Source organism: Choristoneura fumiferana, chromosome 14 (assembly GCF_025370935.1).
Source record: "Choristoneura fumiferana chromosome 14, NRCan_CFum_1, whole genome shotgun sequence".
Lineage (NCBI taxonomy): Eukaryota > Metazoa > Arthropoda > Insecta > Lepidoptera > Tortricidae > Choristoneura > Choristoneura fumiferana.
Window position 1 is genome coordinate 8,938,452 of NC_133485.1, and position 22,704 is coordinate 8,961,155.

The following is a 22,704-nucleotide window of genomic DNA, read 5'->3' on the forward strand; positions in this document are numbered from 1 at the left end:
TTTATTCAAACAGTGAAGAGATCCCTGGGGGAGGGAGACAAGACGGCTCCCTTGCAAAATGTGCGAGTAATAATATTAAAAAATCTATTCGTGAGGAACTTTTCAGAAAAATATTTCAAATAATTGCTATTATGAAGATAAACAATGTTAACATTTTTGGCGACTGCAAATTAAAATGGACCGAAGCAACTGGAGGTCTATGGGGGAGGCCTATGCCCAACAGTGGACGTCCTATGGCTAATGTGATGATGATGATAAAAAAATGGGCTTACGACCTGAGCATAATGTTGTGCTGAGCGTTGGCAAGGTATAGCTATAAAATTCTGATATATCTAAAGCACACAGCGCAGAGCTACACGCACGACGTCTACTGTTACTAGTAGGTAGGTTTAGTTTGTGAATTTCGTGTCATAACATGATATTATTCATATGATATATTACTGGCACTAAATATACTAGAGATGTTAACGCGCTTTCACAAAAACAGAGGGGTCAAACAAATAGCTCCGTCGATCATGTTGTGAAAACACAGCGCGGCCACGTTATTTATGTTAATCAACGAAGTTGGTAGACAGTGAGGGACCTTACAGAGAAACAAACTAATGAAAATAAGGTAAAGCGTGGCCCGTTTTATTACTTCGGAGAATTATTTAAATTTAACATAAACTTTTCCTTTCTACATTATCCCGCCAATTGGTGGGTAAACTGTTTTGTGACTGGAACTGTAATCGCTCCAATGTTATTTTGAATAAGTCAATGAAATTAGGACAAACAAATGAAGATAACAAAATACTTTTATACTTTTAAGCCATAAATTGGAGAATTCTACTATCTAAATTCTGGGTTTACTATCAGACCCTCGTTAACAAGTACAATGTATGGGACTTGACAAAACAAATCACATGAGCCCAATCTAGGTTTTACAAGTAGCCGTTGAAGAGTTTCACAATCCAGTTCCTGGCCTCATCATTAGATCAGCTCGATCGTAAATGCCACGTTTTAAATCGATACGACAGCTAGGTAGTTAAAATAGACTTCCGAGATATTTGATTGCATACAAACTTAGGTAGGTACAGTGGCAACATACAGCTGAACTGTATCTTGCAGTTAAAAGGCGTGGTCGCAGCCTGAAATTTTGGAGGCGGTACACTAATAATAATGCATCGCGGCTAGGGTAAAAAAAATGCTCTTTTATTTTGCGAATTATTAGAACATTTTTCATTTTGACGTAAGATTTGACTAACTTCCACATCGCTCTTAAATCGCTCTTTGGCTCTTGGTTGCCAAATACCTTCCACAAACTTATTTTATGAAATTAGCGGTGATATAAATTTCGCTTCGTAAAGCGGAATTGTTAGCGTGTTACAATCAGACGGCTCTCAAAGCGTGCCCTTGAGTTGCGTAGGGACGCAAAGAGGGTTAGTACAATGGACCTTTCCCCCGGCCAAATCTTCTGTCTACCACGTATATACTTATGCCTACAAATCTACAACTTTTATCAACATACAGCTTTCACTTACTACTTGGCCCCGGGAAAAAGTCACCCTTCACGTACTTCGTCTCAGCAGCGAGGGTACCTAATACGTGCTAATACCCACTCGAGTCATGAGTTTTGGCAGGCTTGAATTAGATTTATTCAGAGTATTCAGTTTGTTTTGAATTCAATGTTTTCATTAATAATTAAACAATACCATTACGAGAGTTTCAAATCATTATTTTTGTTTCAACAACCTATTATAATTTTGGAGCAATTCATCATAACACGTGTAAATATACAGTTAATAAATTGTGAAAAAGACTTTTCTTCTTACTTATCTGAGTAAGTAAAGTAAAGATATCCGGATCCGTTTTAAATTATCATGTGAGAAAAGATCTAGACAATTGCAAAATAATTTACAATGACGACGTAAAAGCTCGTTAATACGTATTTTACGAAGTTAAAAAGAATTGCAAAGAAGTTAGGGGGAGCGTCGCAGGGACTTAATCGAAAAATGTTCAAAGGGAAACTTCGAGCCCTCGGTATTTGGGGAACAATTACGTGGCATAGCCAAAAGTTTTAGACGTGTTGAATCTGAATAAGGCATTTGTGGATAAATAGCTGTTTAGAGGATGAATTTGGGAACTGATATTGTTTTGTGTTTGTTTGTAATTACGTTAAATGTTGTTTTCGGTCATCATATTTGTGGCATTCCCATAACTACGGAATAGCTGTCATTCATGATGGCACAATGATCAGATTAAATGTATAGAGGCGTAGTAATTATATTTGTGACGCAGGGGGAATGTCGCCAGTTGGGTTCCGAAGCGCGGAGAGCAACGGGGTACGAGGGTGCTACATTCCGCTGCGAATTTGGGTCAGCTGGTAATCAGGCTTGTCATAACGTGAATAATTCAAGACCTGACTACGCCCTCTGATTGGAGAGTGCGCTGTAGCCACGAAGTCTAGTCAGTCGCAGACTTAACAGGACTAATTGACTTAGTGATTAAGCAGATTTTAAGAAAGTAATTGACTCTATCTCTGATTTTATTTTGTCGATTATAATTTTAACAAATTAATTCAATTTGATATCGTCGCAATAAAAGTTATGATTAATTTCGTGAGATACCCTTTACCTTTTGCATATGATATCATTACAGATTCACTTCCAGCAAAAATATTGAAATACTAAATATAGCTACAAAACTCCATTAGCTCTATATTAAAATCCATACCTAATATAAAATCTTAAGACCCTTTTGGACAAATAAACTTTCATTCATTCATAGCATTATTATTTTATTATCTATCTATCTATAGGTATATATAAAAGGCAAACCTGACTCACTGGGTTATATATTATCAACGCACAGCCCAAACCACTGGGCCTAGAAACTCGAAATTTGGTACAGGGGTTCCTTTCATGTTGTAAGTGAGCCCTAAGAAAGGATTTTCAGAAAATCATCCTCTATTCATGTGGAATTTTCTCATTTCTGGAATTAGAAGTACGAAAATAGGTATATAAGTTCTCGATTACAAATAAAAATTATCTATGTAGGTGAAATGGATAAAATTTCCCCCTAAAGGGCTAAAGTGGGGGGGTAAAGTTTTTATGGAATTTTTCTCATTTCTGGACTTAACAGTTATGAAAATTGGTACACATACAGGGTCCTGATTACAAATAAAAATGATCTGCCTAGGCAAAGATAAAAAAAAGAAGAAGTAGCTTTCTACTTATTAGGGGGGAGTTTTTATGAGACTTCCTTATTTCTAGACTTAAAAATATGACTGGTTACAATTTAAAATGATCCGTATGGTGTTGGCAACTTCAATGGGGGAGGGGGTATTTCATAAAAAATGTAGGTACAACTAAAATGTGGAAATTATGTACATTGATATTTAAAATGATATGTGAAATCAATTTGCTAATAAGTATGCAGTACCGAACTTAAAGATTACTCATCGGGTTGTGCGTAATAAAATCAATAATAATAATATTTAGGGAGCGTAATTTTTGTGTGATTATTCGTTCTGATTTATCTTTTACTTAATTTACATAACCTAACCAACAAAAAGTTTTAAAAGTCTCCGACTTTGTCACTTCAAAGTTCAATATCTCAAAAACGGCAGAACCAATTTTGATAAAACATGTCTAAGAACCATTGCTAGAAAACCTGCTTTCAATTAAAAAAAACCGCGTTCGATTCGGTCAACCCGTTTAAGAGCTACGGTGCCACAAACAGACAGACACACACACAGACACACATAGCGGTCAAACTTATAACACCCCTCTTTTTGCGTCGGGGGTTAAAAATAGTACGTAAGTACGGTCAAGGAGTTTAATTCATTGGCCACCATGGAACCATTTCACAGTAAACGTCATACAATACAATACAAAGACTCTTTATTGTACACCAGAAATAGTAAGCGATACAGAAAACAGATACACAGAGAAAAAAAATATAAGGTAAGCAATAGGTGTCATAGTGACTTAGCATTAATTAACAAGGAAAGTCGTAATGACTTTTCCTTTGAAAAGGTTCCATGGTGGCACATGAATTAAATTCCTTGACTGTACCGTGCAATCTAAAATATACTTCGGGTTCTAGAGTAAGATTTCGGTTCTTGCCGGAAGCACAAGAACAAAAAAACATATGGCCTGATAACTAAAGTACACGCGGTCGAAGTCGCGGGCAAAAGCTAGTAGTGCATAATTATAAATACCTACGTAGGTATAATATAATATGATTACACACAACAATAACTATTTGACAGGACTTAAGTATTAGTAATTCATTACAAAATTATGCCAGATTAAGTTATGCTTAATCATTTTTAACCAACTTTAAAAAAGGAGGAGGTTCTATGTTCCAATATTTGTATTTTTTTTAAAGAAATTTAATAAGGAATTTTATTATTAACTCAGGGACAATATACATCCCTTTGCTATATTTAAGGCTGTATTTTGTTAAGCTTAAGGATTTTAAACTTATATATTTTTAGTTTAATTTGTAGTCACAGGCTCGCGACGTCGAAGTTCCCAAGACAATCCCATAGAGCTTATGGGAACGGAAGCAATATACCATGCTCTCGGTACCGCTCTGCTTTCAGAGCATGACATGAGTGCGTGTGAGCTAACTTTTGGGGCGGCAGACCTGAGCTTGGCTTCGGAATCCAAAAGCTTCATGGTTACTTGACCTGAAATGTATATTTCAGTTTTTTTTTTAATTGATGACAGTGGAAGCATTCTACACTTCCACTGAACGTAAGTAGATATAGTTTGTGTTTAGTTTTGTAACTAAGGGACCCCATACATCGAAATGTGATACGGCCGCTCATCAAACGTAAAATAAGAATGCGTATTTTTATTAAATGTACTGCTTTCCATCAGTCGGATGAATGACAAGCAAATCCTAACTCAGTAAACGAAAGGCGGAAGCACTCAACTTGAAAGAGTGCTCTACCTAAAATAGTGTACCGCTTTTCGAAATATGCCAGTATTTTCCATCCCACTAAACTTTAGAAAAGCTACGGTTCAACATTTCAATTTTAAACGAGAACTTTCAGCAACGAACGCTCTCAGAAATCTCTTCCCCAATACTGAGATTCGTTGCTGTATTTTTTGAATTCCACGAAACGAAACAGGATGGCGGCGGGCGATCTACGGATATTAAACAAATAAAGATATCAACGAAGATGAGGATGATTACTAAGAATTTGTTCGGGCTTAGAAGATAAACTAAGGCAAGAAAGACTGATAGGTGCAAAAATGCGCTTCCTCCATTTTTAACTTGCCCTAAAAAGGTTCAGCCACAGTGATATTTCAAGAGGGAATATTGTGAGGGCGTGTGACGAAAGAAGGCGTAAGTCAATCTATTTCGACAGCGGAAGTCACGTGCTACTCTTGTGTGCCGTGCGCCCGCGTGCATCATAATGTCATAGTTCCCGGTATTGAGGTGCTATAAATATGCGTTGGTCTCATACGTTAACCGAGACTTTTAAATTATATACATTGTGTAGGAACTACTACTACTTTACATCTACTTTGCATGCACTTGACATGACAGAGGTTATCATCATGACTGTGTGAAGAGTACTTACGAGTACGTTGTTTTTAGTTTTAATATTTTTATTGCTATTACAATTGGCGGCTCGCATCAAAGCTGGCATGGCATGGCATGCAAATATTGCAGACATGTTAGTACGATTTTTTTGCTAAGCCAGTATGGTACAAGCTCACTTGAGGAATAAAACGACTACGCACGGCCCACCCAGCCGGCACTGTGTACAGCGTAAAGGGCAGAATGGGCATTGTTGCTCCGGCCCATCTAGTGTTCAAAGCGTACAAGGTGACATTTTCTAAATATTACAGCACAAATACGCCTAAGTTAGCTAGGCTTTATGCCTAGCTAAAATACCAACATTTGTGTTTACATAAAGCAGGTGGAATTGTAACCCTATCTTTTAAATCCTATATCTGATTGGATTTCAGGAATCGCCACGGTAAAATATAATTTCTAAACTACATATAGGTACTGACAAAATTTATATGTAAGTAGTTGATATGTAATGTCATTCGTCATTTAATTTTGACTCATAATGAAATGACAAATTTCGTCCGTTTTTCTTGTTTTCTCGTTATCTATACTATTTTCGGGCAAGTAGGTACAGTGATTCATTGATAGCCATCGTAAGACTGTCTATTTTTATGCGGTTCTTTACAAACCTCAATAGCCCAGGTCCAAACGGAGAAATAATAATATATTTAACTTTCAGATATGAGCTAAATAATAAAAATTCCATGTCTATTTAAAACACTTACATTATTACACGAACTAAATTTATACAGTAACAATTTTCATAATATAAGTATTTAAAATATTGGCTGGGTGCGAAGTTATAGGTGGGGGTAATGAAATCTATCGCAGCGCTAATAGTGGCCAAAAGTAGAAATAATGTAGGCTCTGTCATCTGTCATAGCCATATGAATCTGTCATTAACAAAGCAATTTGTGTAGACTTAACTGCCTAATTTTAGTAATAGATGTTTGTCTTCTTGAATTATTGAACACAGTCCCTGTTTTGTTCTTAATTCCTCTACATCCCGGACATGTCCAGCAGATACCAACAATTTTCCTTTTGAAACGGTTTGTGGTTGAAATTTTATATTGAGTAATACACACAAAACCGGTCGTCAAAATAATACGTATTTTGATCTGAAAACGATATTTTATTTATTACTAGCGATACAAGAACAATTATACCTATATGTTTACTATTATTTAAAGAAACCAATAAAGTAGCTTTATCTTTTCGACTAAACATAAAGTAAAGAAACTGACATAACCAAAATAAAACACACTTTTTGAATAAGTTTTACTTACCTTAATTAATTTTAATGACCAAAAATGAATTCACAGCCCTTTGTCCACCCAAATCACGATATCACAGTAATTTTGTATTATAAATTAATACGTGATAGGTTTGATTTTTGTCACAATGTCGCAATGAAATTTCAAAACGTCAGAACCTCAGAGCCGACAACCTTGCGGACGCTAGGTGGCGCTGATGTCTTGCACAGAGCCAATAGGTACCTACACCTGTTACCCGGCACTCAACAACTATAATCAACATAGGTACAAAAGACAAAACATGACGTGCCAGTAACATTGGGCACGCTAGTCCTGTCCTGTATATAATGTGAAAACTTCAGTATCTAAAAGCCACAAACAGGACTTATCATGCTAACCGCGCACGCTTGTGGCATTTTGACTATCAGTGAAAATAGTAGGTAAAAGCTTTAGTAGGTAAAAGATCACCAGATGACGTCAACATGTTATTTTGCTTTTTTATTCGGTGCAGACATTGAAAACAATAGGTACTTACCTATCAGATTAATTATTTTAAAGTAAAGTTTCACTTGTTTTAATTAAAGTGGAATTGACACGTTACATAGACACGAAAATCTAATAAAGAATTGTTTTTTCAAGGGACGACACACCAGCAGTGATTAGAACACCTCAGTCGTTACACTAATAAGTTGGCGCGCGTTAGGGGCGGGATTCAAGGTTGACTCGGTTTACGAGCGTGAACTTAATCGAGTTCCCTTACGACACTTGACAGTTTGTAGACCTATGTGGTTAATGCATAGAAAGAGGGAACATTTTCATTTACCCCAGGATTTATAAATGTTCGTTCTTTACAACAAATGGTCTCACACAAGACATTACAGGCATGAATTGCCTATGGTAACTATTTTGTGGGTCTGGCTATTTTATTTGAAGCTTTTTCCAGTCCGTCCGTCGTGAAACGTATATTCAGTTGTTTATTTTCTAACTAAACTTTACCTTACACTTGCCTTTTGTTATATGTATATAATAGTTGAAGAGTCAAGACATGTAAAATCATTCACTCTAAGCTAAAGCTTCCTGCAATCTTAAGAATCAACAAAAATAGCATCACTGTTATATGAATAGTTAATAAAGTTATATTTGCCAATGTCTCTCCTTCGCTACGCCTTTCTGTATTATGTAAACTGTACTGTTAAAAGCATTGGAAATCGTGTGGTTTTCATACAAAAGCAAAAACACATGACAGAACATTATTTGCATTGCACATGCTTTCTAAAGCGAAATGTGTGTTTAAGATTTTCAGGCCGACGCAAATAACCGTTTTAACCTAGAAGCTTTGCTTGGTTCTACGCACAACGGTAGAAACCAGCCAATCAATTCTCGTTCCTAATTCTCTTTCCATAGAGTCCTAGTAATCATGGATGTCAAGTTTTATGACAATGTTCAAACGATGCGTCTATTTTCGCCAATGTTATTTTATTTTATACTCGTAAATTTGCACCCCGCGTCGAACTATGGTTTACGACTATGCCGTAGGCTGGCTGGCATGTGTGTTGTTTATTGAGTCACACCATCTTATGTGGTTAACAACAGAGGTCTTGACGTCGATAAACATCATGCTAGTCTATTTGAAATGCTAAGTTTATTATGTGACTAAACTAATTAAACAAAAACAGATGACATAAAACAATACGACAAGTCAAAGTCAAAGTTAAAATATCTTTATTCAATTTAGGCTATAACAAGCACTTATGAATGTCAAAAAACAATCTAAATTGTCAAAAACACGAGTAAGGTATACTTATTTAAAATATAATAAAATTATCTACTATCGATTCGAAAGAGATATTATCAAGTATCTTATGTCCCAATGCAAATCTTTGTCTATCTGTACGAAAAGTTTCACGTTGCCTAGTATCCATAGTACAAGCTTTGATTAGTTTGGGAGTAGGTCAATTGGTGTCAAGTGTCCCATGATATTATTATTATTAAATCCGTTCAGCTATTATTGCGTGATTGAGTAACAAATATCCACACATCTTCACAAACTTTCACATTTATAATATTAATAGGATTTCAGAGTATTTAAGACGTTAATACAATCCTTAAACAAATTTGGTTTGAGATGTAGACAATGGGCCCTGAAGTGGGCATTGCACCTGAATCGAATAGGACCCATTAAGTCAATAAATAAGTAATAATACTGTGTCGTGTTTTATGTATCAAACACGTAACGCATTAACTAGTTTGGCTAATTGTTATTGTACTAAATATTCATTGTACAGTCGCCATCAAATATTCCGGAGCGGCCAAGGTGGTCAAAAATATCGGCACATGCACTCTACAAATACAAATAATTTTATTTCGCTTAAAATATGGTACAAAAGATGGAACATAGTATAGGGATCACATATTTCACCAGCTTTTGGCATGCAAAATATTTACTACAAACTATCATTACATTAAATTTAAGCGCTCTAACGCACATAATAAGGTCATTGCTCAAAAGAGGAAAAATATTCATCAACAGAGTAGAATGCTTTTTCCACAAGCCATGCTATATTTAAATGTATTTAAGGGATTTATTTTTATGTCATCGCCTAATCGATTAAATTTTTTTATAGACATGTAAAAGTGTTTTTGCCATAAATAGCCGTTTTTTGTGAGGTGTCAGGTCTATCAGGGTATCTCGTGTTAAAGTTGCACACATCTTTATAAGTTTTGAAGAGCTCAGAGTTTGTTTTAACAAATACACATATCTCATATATGTATATGCATGGCACCGTCATTAACTGTAGCTCTTGGTACAGTGGTCTACAAGATGTCATGGTGTCAACGTCGCAGATTGCTCTGATGCAAATATTATTAAGGTATTAGAGTTCATGTATCGATATTTTTGATCACCATGGCCGCTCCGAAATATCTGATGGCGACTGTACTGTGTATATTATGTGCCAGGTGACATTGAACATAATGGATTATTGTTTCAGTAAATTTACTACACGATATACTGACCACATATGGAGTATAGGCACTTAGGTAGGTATGTCTATATAATATTTACGTAAAAAAGCAATCAACTTTTTCTTTGAATTAGCTTTTAACACCGAGATGAATTTCAATTGATGTTGCGCTTCCTGATGCCAACCAAAACGTCCATTCATGCTCTCTGACTTTCACTTCGTTAAATAAATTGGGAAGTAATAAAGTCCATATTTTTGGAATTTACAACTTCAATTTACAGCATTCTAAAACAGCCATCGTTTTTAGCGGATTGAATGTGGATATTGGAAGTGGTATAGACTTTAAAGCGCTTCCCGAGGGAGTATCTCGGTAGCATCGAGTATTCGGGTTTCGTGGGGTGCTATCAAACCATTGCTCCACTACGGCAACGCGATTTGAAAGCACGTTAAATGTAATAAAACCGGCCAAGAGCGTGTCGGACACGCCCAAAATAGGGTTCCGTAGCCATTACGAAAAAATTAAGTAATATTTTTCTAAGGATTTCGTATTTTATACGGAATCTTCCAAGTTTAGGTATATTTTATACCTTAGGCTGCTATTTACTCATAAACTACTAATAATTCTCAAGCAAACTTAGCCGTTATAGTTTTCCTTGAAAGTTTGATATACTGACTACCATCCTGATTTTTTTTTTCCACCCACCGGTTTTAATTTTAGAGGGGGGGGGGGGCGCTCGATTTTAATGAAAATTTGCATTTTAAAGTTGAATATTTCGCAAACAAATCACTGAATCGAAAAATAGTCTTAGTAAACCCCTAATGGTTTTAAAAAACCTATCCAACGATACTCCACACTATAGGGTTGGATAAGGGTTCCGTTTTTGCCATTTTGGCTCCGGAACCCTAAAAACGGATATGGTCACTTACTTTGTTTGTAAGATACATGAGGTAATTAAAAGGATTATCGTAGCTAAGTCTCAGGTGATGTAACGCTTTGTTTTGAAATATACACATTACCAGCATACTTATTACGCAGGAACTAAATAACATGCATGGTGCGCCTTTCTTTTCAATTGAATGGAGTCGTGACTGAAGCAAGGAAAACGTTTGTTTTGGCTAGAACGATTTTATTATTTTTGGCTAGAATGACTATTATTTAAATATTTCAAACCGTAAAGCTAACGTTAGCAACTGACACCATTCCTTGGCTTATAACAACCGTACAAGGACACCATAGTAGGTAATCTATCACCTCATTGTTCCTCATTAGTATGGGTAATAAATATGGCTAAGTCTCGACTTAACGCTTATCGCTTTGCGTTTACCGAGTCGTATCCTTACTTGCATTGCCTGCAGCCGCGGCTGTGATTTACGGGGCGCTGGCCCCAAATCACCTTTCTCTCTTTTGGGCAACGCATTTCGGGGAACAGCCATATATTTGTCTGACCGAATCGATTCCATTATCACTTCACATTAAACGTCTACCTGCATTCGGGTCTGGTTGTGCATGGATGGTTTCACTCGAGTAATTTTATACTACCTGACAAAGATAACAAAACAATCTTGGCTTCTGTAGTCGCCTTGCACAATTTTAATCGAGCGTGGAGAGAAACCTTCATTTAAGTTTACCATAAACTCAAATAAAGTAAATTATGAAGTAAATTCCGAGAATTTCAAATGCAATTTAAACTAAGATAGGTCATTACTGCTTTTGTCTGGAAAAATGTAATTTGGCTCGTGAATGGAACTTGCAAGATGTAGACAAGATTAGGTATGTGTGTTTAAATGCGATAAAGTTGGTCATACCTATCACGACGTGGGGAGAGAACCAGGCTGTCTAGTCGTCTAGACAGGCACTAAACCCAAGGCTGTGGCTATGTTTCTACGCACAGATTTACATTAAATAGCTTAATGTTATCTACTATCTCACCCTCTTGGGATAAGTTATTTTAAAGAATAGTGTAAAAATTGTGTAGTTTTACCTCTACCACGCGCTTTGATAGAAATTCTGTATACGAAATACATACATAGTTATATAACTTAGCGGAAGAAAATTAATTCGGTTTGATTTTTCCGGACGACATTTTCTAATAAAGCGTAAAACTATCTGAAAAGCCTTTGGTTAATGCTCCAGAAAAAATAGCTCTTTGAAGTTTTTTGAATGTAAAAGTTGGTTGAGTGCCAAAGTTTGATGTATTTATTATTTAATAATGCATGACGCTTTTAACGGTTTTAAATGTCCATAGGAATAAACGTCTAGTCTGACGGCTATTAAGCTAAGGGGCTGTTTCGCCATCTATTGATTAGTGTTAACTGGCGGTCTCTATTTGTTTTGTTCGAATAGACGGAGACGGTATCACATTTAACCGTCGGTTAATGCTAATCAATGGAGGCTGAACCAGCCCCTAAATGATGTATATATTAATATTAAAAATAATATAATCAACGTTATAATATAACAAGATAATAAGTTATAGATGCGTTTATGTTTTGGTGCTAATTTATTCTAATTAGTAAAAGTATATAGCGAATGTTGCGCTGGTTTGTAGTTACCTACAGTTTTGAAACTGCTTTACCTGGATAAGAACTGGTGGTTTGATTGCTACCAATGATGTATTAAAGGGGTTGTGTGTAGATACATATTATCTCACGTATCATCGAAATATTTATTTTTATAAGTAGTCCGAACAGTAGTCAAGCATTATATTTGTTCTGATTCATCACTGGTATTCATCGCTTCTTCTCATCATTTAGGAAAAGCGAAGACAGTTTGTCAATGATGTCTGACAGAACCCTTTCTGTAACTCAATGATTTAGTTCCTGTTCATAATAACGATGCCTAAAATCGTGTTATTTCACTTCATTGGGCAGCGCTGGTTTGAAAGTAAATTTTGAAACTACTACTAAGCATAACACCCGGCAATAAATTGATGAAATTAAGCGAAATGTAGTCGCTTACCGTAAGCTTACCTTGTTTAATTTAAAGCCGCGGTGGACGGCGTAACAGGAACTTAATTATTTGATCTGAAACAATACAAGATACATTAATATTCAGTATTCATGACATGGCCTGTACTCATTCGTACATATTAACCTGCTTATGAGCAGGTAGAACGAATAAGGTCTATAATACTCGTACTAATCAGGAAATCAAAATGGGCCTTTAAAGAAAAAGATGGCCTTCTAGTGGTGTTGTGTCTTCTATAAATCCTCAATTCACCGATAAATCAAGTGCATTTTTTTTTATTAATTCTAAAGGGTAGAGTTAGAACATGAAGTCTTAATTACGGTTTCATGGAAATCAAATAAAGGTCGTAAAATAAATACGACATATTATTATCAAACCGACGTCATAATATGAAGCAAATGTACTATAATAGAACTCCTCTAAAGCTATAACAGCTATAAATTCTCAGTGGTTTTACCCTAAGTCAAATAAATAACCAGCTAAATTCGATTATCTCTCGGGTGGTATGCAAAAACTTCAAAGCAAAACATCCCCTGAAACTATTAGAAACAAATTAAGTTTAGATCATTGAGCAAGTTTCCCGACTGAGTGGAGTGAACTAACACTATCCGAAAACATCCTCTTGAATCAAAGCTTGCTTATTCCTGACCTGACCTACTTCTAGTTTAGATCATTTGCCGACTGATCATAAAGTTAGCCATAAACAAGCACACCGTTACGCCTTCCGTCACGGTGGTTGCGGTTTTGCAGAATTTGAATTACGGTGCTGCAAAATGCTTGGAATTTAGATTAAATTCATAACAAAATACTGGTCGAACACTGGTGCGGCAAATTGGTCGACGAGTTCTTTGACGTTTGAAAATCTTTGTAATATTCATGTGATGAATCAAAGCTGAGAATAACCTACATTTTCTTACACTGTGCCTAAACACAGAAATACTAGCTGGCAAATTATTTAGCAAACAACAGTTTGCTAGTCGTCTATGCTATAAAAAAAGCTGTGATCACATTGCATGCGTAGTTCATAGGCAGCATATAAATTAAAAACAAATAGTTCATGGCTTTCGACTACGTACCTATGAACACATACAATTCGCAACATAGTTGTATGCAGCATGGTGCATACGATTTGTTCCGAACGCCCGACTTGCGGCTAACGTTTAAAAGCTTTCCGTACGTATATTCATTTAGAAACTTTTGCAATTCCCTTTGGTTGGCTGTTGGGCGAAATTTATGTAAAATGCCTTTTTGTTTTGCACGTTTAGGTATCAAGCGGTCCTTTCCTCAGCTAACTTTGTTATTATCGCACGTGATTTAAAACGAGAATGGAAAACAACTGTCGTTAAAAGGAAAACAATGTAACTTTTCGTGTACTTATTAAATGATTTTGTAAGTATATTGATTTACTCAGACAAGCAAATAGTATCAAGTTTGAATGCCCTTCCTTACATATATATTGAATGGGTATGTATACTTCTACTACGTTAAAGTTCCGAACGTAGTTGGGCAGAACACTTGGAAAGAATGGGTGACGAGACGCCAGGGCTATTAGAACGACCTCCGTGTGGACCCAGCAACAAAAAGCCCAGGGAAAGACTCAGGAAGCGGTGGAAGGACTGTGTAAAGGAGCTCTAGCGCATAGGCATGAAAACATTCTGAAGATAACACATCGAGGAGGAAAAAACCCACAAAGGGTTGCAACGCCGCAGGAGAGAGTGAGAATAAGAAATTATTAAAGTTTTGAATACGTAGGTATTCTGTTTTTCATTACTATTATTTGGCATACGTCATTGTTATACAAACTGATAATAAACGCCGTAACAATAGCATATATCAACATAATTGTCGTACGTCATAGGAAAAATCCTACCTGCCTTCGAAAACTTGTTTACTATCAACGATAATACATTTTACTACGATCAATAAGCTAAGGTTGACGAAATTCTTATTGTAATCACTTTAGTATTTCAAGTGAGCCGACATTCTGAAGAAGTCCATCATTTATCAATACCTTTAACACTGTTGTCACAATTGCACTGTAGGTATTCTCAGATTGAAGTTGGCCCCAAAGGTTTATGATTCGATCAAACTAAACAAAAGTACCGTCCGTGGTCATGATTCACGAACGCATCTCATCACCAGTTTGCTGTGACCTCAGTGCAGAGAGAATGTGACTCATCATTTGGTAAACTTTGTTGTTAGCGAGCTTATGTTATGAGGCTTGAATTGGATAATGCTTAAACCTTGTATTCAGGGTCTGAGGTATTGTGTTCATATTTTATTAAAATGAAATCAGATTTAAAGGTAACATAGAAGCAGTGCTTTAAGTTTTCCTTAAGATAACCATATGAAGGCTTTGTAACAGTTATGTGAGCAAGATGTGATGCAACGTGCTGTTTAAGTGTTTTACTGCTAATTGTTAAGATAGCTCCAAATCATCTGTTTGTCAATTAGTTAAAAAAAAAACTTTCGGAGTTTAAAGCCATATAATAGAAGAGTTTCTTATTTTTGTTTTCGTTGGCAAACAACATGATGACCCATATAAAGTCCACCCATATAAGCAAAACAACATACCTATTTTTAATTTATTAGGCATACCGGCTGATACGTCGGCTTATGTTACAGAATTCTCAAATTTACACATTAATATTTGCTGTCCCAGCTATGTCAGGATGAATCTTTAGTACCTATTACATATTTCGTGGGTATCAAGCCAAGATTTAACCCTTTGACCGCCACGGTCGGTAAAACGCGACAGCTGAAAATCGTGCCATAGGTGCCATGTCGGCATTACGTGGCGCCTATGGAGCGATTTTCCGATTATTTTTTTTGTCGTCTGTGGCCCACCGTGGCGTTCAAAAGGTTAATAAAGCTTTTCTTTAGACAAAATTCTATTTACCACCTTAAATGTTAATAATTTGTAATATATCGATGCTTTGTAAATTATAAAAAGTGATAGGAATGAATAAATTAAGGGATAAAGTGGTTAAAGTCAAAGTGATTGAATTGTAAACAAGGTAGATACAACTGATTACAGTGAGTGGTGAAAAGTTTGCCATGAAACACTGTTTTGCCGATAGGCGTATGACAGTAATCTCACTAATATAATAAATGCGAAAGTTTTTAAGTCTGTTTGTTCGTTTGTTTATTTATTTGGTTCTTTGTTTGTTACTTCATCACGTCTAAACCGCTGAACCGATTTAGATGAAATTCGTTATACAGATAATTTGAGTCCCAGGGAAGGACATAGGATAGTTTTTATCCCGGTAAATTTCATAGTTCCAGCGGGATAGTGAAAACCGAATCCTCCGCGGACGGAGTCGCGGGTAACAGGCTAGTACTTGATACAATTAAAAGTACTTATATTAGAATTCAAAAAAGTTAAGTATAGATAAAATAATGATTCCAGAAATAACAACGCTAATAAAGTTTAATTACTTATTTAAATAAAATTATCTGCTAAAATTTGTTTAAATATCTGGTTCATTGCATATAACATTACGAGTATGGAGTCATAAATATGTTGATGAAATGAATCAAAATACTGAATGAAACGAGCCACATATTTACAATGGTGGAATTGGATCGTAAAGCAGAAACATCTGCTGTCGATTTAATTTTAAGAGCCTATCCAAATAACATGAAACCAGGGGGATGGTGCGCTTTATTAGCATTTTTGAGCATAAATTTTATGGCTGTTTAATGATAATAAGGCCATAAATATTTAATAGGCATAAAGATGAATAGAAAAACTACCATCTGACACCAGTTGAAGAGAGGTTATTATACTTTAGAGATTCTAATCGAGCTGTTTGACGGCGCTTGAACAAACAGCCAAGCCAATATTGGTCGATTCTCCAACCGAATAGTGTCAGTAACAAGAGCAATTATCCCGAACAATGGCATAATGGGAGTGGTCCTGAGAGCCAGCATGTGTTAGATTTCACCATCGATCCTATTCCGCGCGTCTGATGTCATCTGGGCCACTCGATTGTCGCGGTGCGTGCGACTGTTGCGCAAACGCGTCGGACATCTCTATTAGACACGAGATCGTAAATGCCGTGAAATGTAATGTAACTATAGTAGTGTAAATGTGGTAGAGACTCATTGGTCTTGCATTAATATCACATAGGTAGGTAGTAGGTATGGTGTTTGTTGATCACAGTTTTAAAAAGTCCGTTGGTAAAAACTTTGTTATGTTCTTATTTAGTTAATAAGATGTACAATGGTGAACTTATCCCTTAAAGGGATCTCGTCCAGTTAAGCTTTGCATGTTTAACAGGATTTTTCTCAAATAGTGATTTAAATGTATTTTTAATTAATTCCACATGTTTATTTGTTTTTCTTCTGCATGTAATTTTTGCATGAAATTTTCCACTATACAAAGTAGGATACCTGTTTACAGAGTAACGGTGTCTCTTAGCACAGGTATTTTTTTACTTAAAAAGAGGCACCAGCGGTAATGTAATAATGTACCCTCAAGAAATTTAATAAATGTTTTTTTTTTATTTATTTTTTCTTGTGACTTTTGCTTGCTTACACCGACGGTCAACAGTGTCAATTGATACTTGGAGAAATATTTATGCTTCCCATATCAACTTGACGGGGAAACATAAATATAATAAGATAAGATTATAATTTGGCATAAAATCATAAGAACACAAATACCACCATGCAAAATGTATCAGCCAAGCATATGTAAACAATGCTTGATGTTAGCGAACATTCAAGGAGATTTAGGTAGGTACATAACAGTTTGCTTGAGAGTTCAGTACACAAACTTAAAAGCGAATTTGTTGTTGGTATTTCCTTATCACTGAGATAAGAAAAGGCATATAGGAGAAAAACATGAGAAGGGAAGTTAAAATTTGTAATGTTTTCGAAAATTTAATATTAGAATGTGAATGACATGAGGATTGATTGACAGATTGGGAATGAATGTGCGCCAGAAATAAGTTACTCATTCTTTTGAAAGTTATTCACATGAACCAAAATGTTTTGTTAATGTAATGATAATGATTTACACGTTACGTTGCTTTGATGTCCTATCAAGATTTTGCGGATGTGGTGATATAAAGTAGGCAAGGTAAATAGATTTCGTTGGTATGTATAGGTAGCATGCAGTTATAAATCCGTTCACATCCCATAATGGAAGAAGCGGCGCGTGCGTCAGTATTTCAATGGAATTTTTAAGAGCAGCGAGACTAAACCAAATCCACGCATGCGCAGATGTTGGCTTGCGGTTGCGCTTTGAAATCATAACATAACGGATCCTGACAAAGCTTATACTATGCAAAAACTTTTGCATTGTATTTGTGATCAAATGCAAAGATTTGATTTTTCATTTGAAATTTTGGATCCATAATAAAATAAATCAAATAATCAGAATAAAATTGTATCTTACCTAACAAATTGTTTCGGCCAGCCTGCAAACTTGTAGATTTCTTAAACCAAAAAAAAAGTTTTCGTGATATTTCGCACCTTGTCTAGATAGAGCTGAATACATAAGATAAATGTCCGAGTGCTCAACAGCCAATAGATTAAACCCTGCTGTCACCTCTATTGCTAATGACATACCTAAAATTAAAGATGGCAACTATTGGGACAGTGACGAGCATTCGTACGTTTGACTTACACCTTAGTAAAAACATGGCTACATTTATATCTTCACTTCAATCTGGACATGCCCTGACATTCACGACGTTGCGTATCTAAATCTAAGGGCACAGCAGGGCTACTATGAAACTCAAAATTCGAAGTTCGTATCGTACGAAACGAACTTCGAATTTAGAGTTTCGTAGTAGCCCTGCCGCAGTATAAAAAAGGAGCAGTATTCCGTCTCGGCAGCGTCCTTAATATAACGCGCGATAGGGCTACCTCTACGTACTATATAAGTGTCACTCTTCAGTTATTTGATTTGATAATGTCACATGAAATTTAAAGTAGGGAAAGGATTAGGAGAGATTTAAAAATGGACTAAGTAGTGTTAAACAGAAATGCATTTTACGTTATTATTTTAATAAAACACAAAACGTATTATGTTTTAAACGGTTTTATTTGGCTTCATCACTACGTATAATTGTTACCTAAAAATTAGCTACGGCGAAGTATTTCCGCCTCTTCTGGGATGTGCGAAAAGCTTTATTGTCGAATTTAAGAGTATAAATTGAACAAAGATATTTTGACTTTGACTTTGATAAAAAATTCGCATTCTGTTAAATAACTTCAATAGATGTCTACGATTATATTATATTATATTAGATGAATTTAAACATCCGTACACCGAACAATACTGTTTATATCGTTGTGACATATTAAGGTACGTAATAAATGGGCGTACGAGTCCGTCCGTAACCGCGGAGCACTTGCGACTGATGGTTGCCGAGGTATGCTAAGAATTGGCGCGTAGGTATAACTTGCGTTCCGGCCGTTTGTATGAAGACGGTATACTGCTCCTTTTTTGTACTGTGCGTACACCACGTATGGTTGGTAGTCGATGTACATACGCCTTTTAACTTGAATGCGGCAGAAAGGCGCGTCGTCACGCGCGGATCGGCGGCAAACTAATCTGCTACGGTGAGTGAACTGTCATACACTGAGTGCATTACTTCTGTATCGTGGTTACAGCGTGCTAACGCTTATAATTAGAACGTTTCGCTCACACCCTGTTTGGCTTGGAATACAACAACTGCGAGACTAGGTTAAAATCGTATGCAAAAATAGAGAGGTACAGGTATTGTAGATAATCAGGCTCATAACTGCGGTGAAATATAATCGTAGTCAAAACTCTGAACATCCCTGATAACTTTTTCCTGTCATAAAATCTCGATGAAACTCATAAAAGGGAACACCAAAAAGATATCATTCAATCTTAAAACAAATCGTTTCACAAGCTAACATAAACAAAGGTTGAATTGAAAACCGCCTCTTTTTCTTGACTTCAGCTAAACAAAGCAGTTTCTCGTATTTTTTACACCTAGTCTGCAGAAAAATAGGTCACCCGACATAGTGAAATCCGTCAAAGCGAATGAAAGGTCAGCTAAAATATCAGTATGGCAATAAAACAGTTTCAAATTTAAGACTACCATGACATTGTACAAAATGCATGTCTTCACTTAAAGGTACCGGAAGAATTAGCTCATATTTCTATGTATAAACAATACGAATCTGACTTCCGTTATTTCAATTTATGGAGTTCAAGTATTATCAAAATAATATCATAACGTTTATTCTGTAAATAGGCCGCAAATGGCTCTTTCACTCGTCACTTTTTTATGCTACCAACGCCTTCGGAAAGACCATCATTGCCAAGAAGAAATGAAAAAATATTTAATTTAATCGTAGCTGTACACCTAGTACACCAAGAGGTGTGGTGGTATGTCTTTTTGCGCAATGGTATACAAGTAGCTCGGGCAGAGTTAAATTTAAACAAGAGGGAATTCTGGTTAAGCTTTGCCCTTGTTTCGTGACCGCAACGTAGCAGCATGGATTAATGTGAGATTTTTTTTACTACAGGAAAGGCATTCTACCGGTGTGTGCAGTAAAATAAGATTGATAGAAGCTTGGAAATGCTATCAACAAAATGTCTTTGTAACTGGAAACTATAAAACAGCTATTCATTCAATTTCCTAGAGCGAAAACACAATTGCCAGATTGTCCTAGATCCCGTTGGAATTCACCGAGCTTCGCGAACTAAAAGGCAATAGACAAACTCCATCGTAGTTCGTAGACAACAGATGTTCTTTTTATCAAAGCGTAACTCCTCGAGTTTACTTCGTCCTCTTTCACGTATCTAGATCGACGTAGTTACGCAACGAGCTACACTTACCTGGTATATAGAGCCTTGTTCGTATGCACAGGCATGAAGGATAAAGCGGGTAGCGACGGTAGGTATAAACCTTTTGACATTTACTGTCGTGATGAATGAAACACTCGAGTTGTCCACATTTTATATTCCGTGTACATTCGATCTGTCCAAAGTGTGTTAAGTTAAGTTGAACGATAATTATAAGGGAAATTAATTTCCCATTGATTTACATTATACCTTAATAATTTGTTAGTTGAATGAAACTGCGCGTGTTGATTTGGGTTAAGCTCATAAGACTAGCGTAGAGGTTAGGTACTTAACTACTGCTCGGCTCTCGAAAGGAACATAACAAGAATTTATAAGCATTTGTTCCACTCGCATAACAGCAATCGGATTCATCTCGTTAGTAAGACCGACCCGACGTCCGGTCTTTCAATCATTTTTCTTATCACGTATCGCGTTCTCCTTAAGTAGCTATTCAATTCAATATTTCAGCACTATATATCTGGCATTGTTTTCGTTAACGATTTCAAAAGGCAGATATTTTTCCACTTGTCCTTCCTTGCTCGCCGCATTCTTATATCGTCCATTTCCTATCTAGTCCACATTCCTGCATGGTTCACATTATTTTGAGTCTGAGATATCAGCAATAAATATCCTAAAAGAAAAAAGTACATGTTGCGATAACAGGTTGACCCTAATTTTCGAGGAGTACCTATACTATGAATTATGAAAGTTAACTGTTTGTGTTAAGAAATGTGTGTGGATTAGCACTGTGTACCGTATATGAATGTAGACACGATAGGATGTCGTCGACGTTGACGAGTTAGGAAAATGACGAAATAAGACTGTGGCCGAAGTTTTCTCTGAGCCGAGACTGTGTTGTGCAGATTATTCTGAGCTCCAAAAACGCTCATATCCGCTAATGCTGCTGGCTGTCCAAGTCCAAGTGATAAAAAAAAAAAAACGAACATTTGAAATAGTTCCTAGATGGTTAAGAACTTGAAAAAAAACCAAGAACTTGCATATGAAGATGTAACATTGACCATGTTAACACAAATACTTATAACGTCCGTTGAATATGTATTCTCAGAAAACTGTTCTTTTAGCCGTGTCTAAAATGTGTTAAAGCTTTTTTTATGGTAAAATCGTAAGTAATTTTTACGGCACATAGTTACTATGATAATGAATGAAATATGAAAGCATAAAACCGAAGAGTAATCGGACTACCGGTAATTCACCGCGATATCCATGTTTAGTCTACACATCAACCCGTCAGGGCAACGTCCGATTAAACCTCATTACGAAAGTGCATAGCTAATGTTAAAGCTATAAGATAATTGCCTGCAGGTTAATCGGATTAGTTCATGCCCTATTTCATGATTTGCCGTAAAGGATTGGTAAATAGTACACGTGTCATAGGCCGCTTGATACGGGTCTGCTCTATAAAATAAAGTACCTACATTTTATGAGCCATGAAATAAACCAATTGACTTGTGGAGTTAAAAGGTGAAATGCCTTCGAAATGTTTGCTAATGGAATTTGAGATAAAGATTGGCATGTAATGCTATGTTTCCGTATCTTTATTTAGTGTTTTATCGTATTCAGATTGAGTACCCTCATATAATCAATAATGGAATGGATAAGTTAAAGGTAACAGCAAAGTCTGTCACTATAATAAAACAATGGTCGAATGAATAAAGAAAAGCTTTTTCTTTCACATATTATACTTGTTTATATTATTATGAAGAGAATGCTTTATATGGCAGTGTCAAATTTAATTGTTATTGTGAAGCATTTGCTTCAAATATTTAAAGTGAATGCTCATCATGAGGCCTACGCGTCTGTTCCAGACGAATTTTGGCGTGGCGCCTGTGCACAACGTCTTTGGTGACTGACCAGACCGATGCGAGAGCGACATGTTCGCCCACAGGCCAGACAAGAGAAGTCTGCGGATGTTGGTGCAGAACCGCCTTGGTGTCGTTTCTGTCTCTTGTCAGCAAGTGCCTTGAGCCAGGCCTCATCGCAATACTTGCGACCCTCCAATACCCGTCCGCGCCAATCTGTGCGTTTCCCCGCCAACATTTCCCAGTCAAGGTGGTCAATTTTGAAGGCGGCCATGTCTCGCTTAGCGCAGTC

The 22,704-nt window shown here is 36.3% G+C and overlaps 1 protein-coding gene across 8 annotated transcripts in view; it reads right to left on the reverse strand.

Annotated features, from left to right (window-relative positions):
* Window positions 1-22,704, reverse strand: part of Dg (Dystroglycan) — a 97,094-nt gene that overhangs the window by 26,187 nt on the left and 48,203 nt on the right. For 6 of the 8 annotated variants that reach the window (XM_074097619.1, XM_074097623.1, XM_074097617.1 and 3 more), the window contains one exon: window positions 12,761-12,814. The exons of the other annotated variants lie outside the window; for them this stretch is intronic. The gene's annotated coding sequence lies outside the window, so the exon portion shown is untranslated. The remainder of the gene's footprint in view (window positions 1-12,760; window positions 12,815-22,704) is intronic. 8 annotated transcript variants of the gene reach the window in all.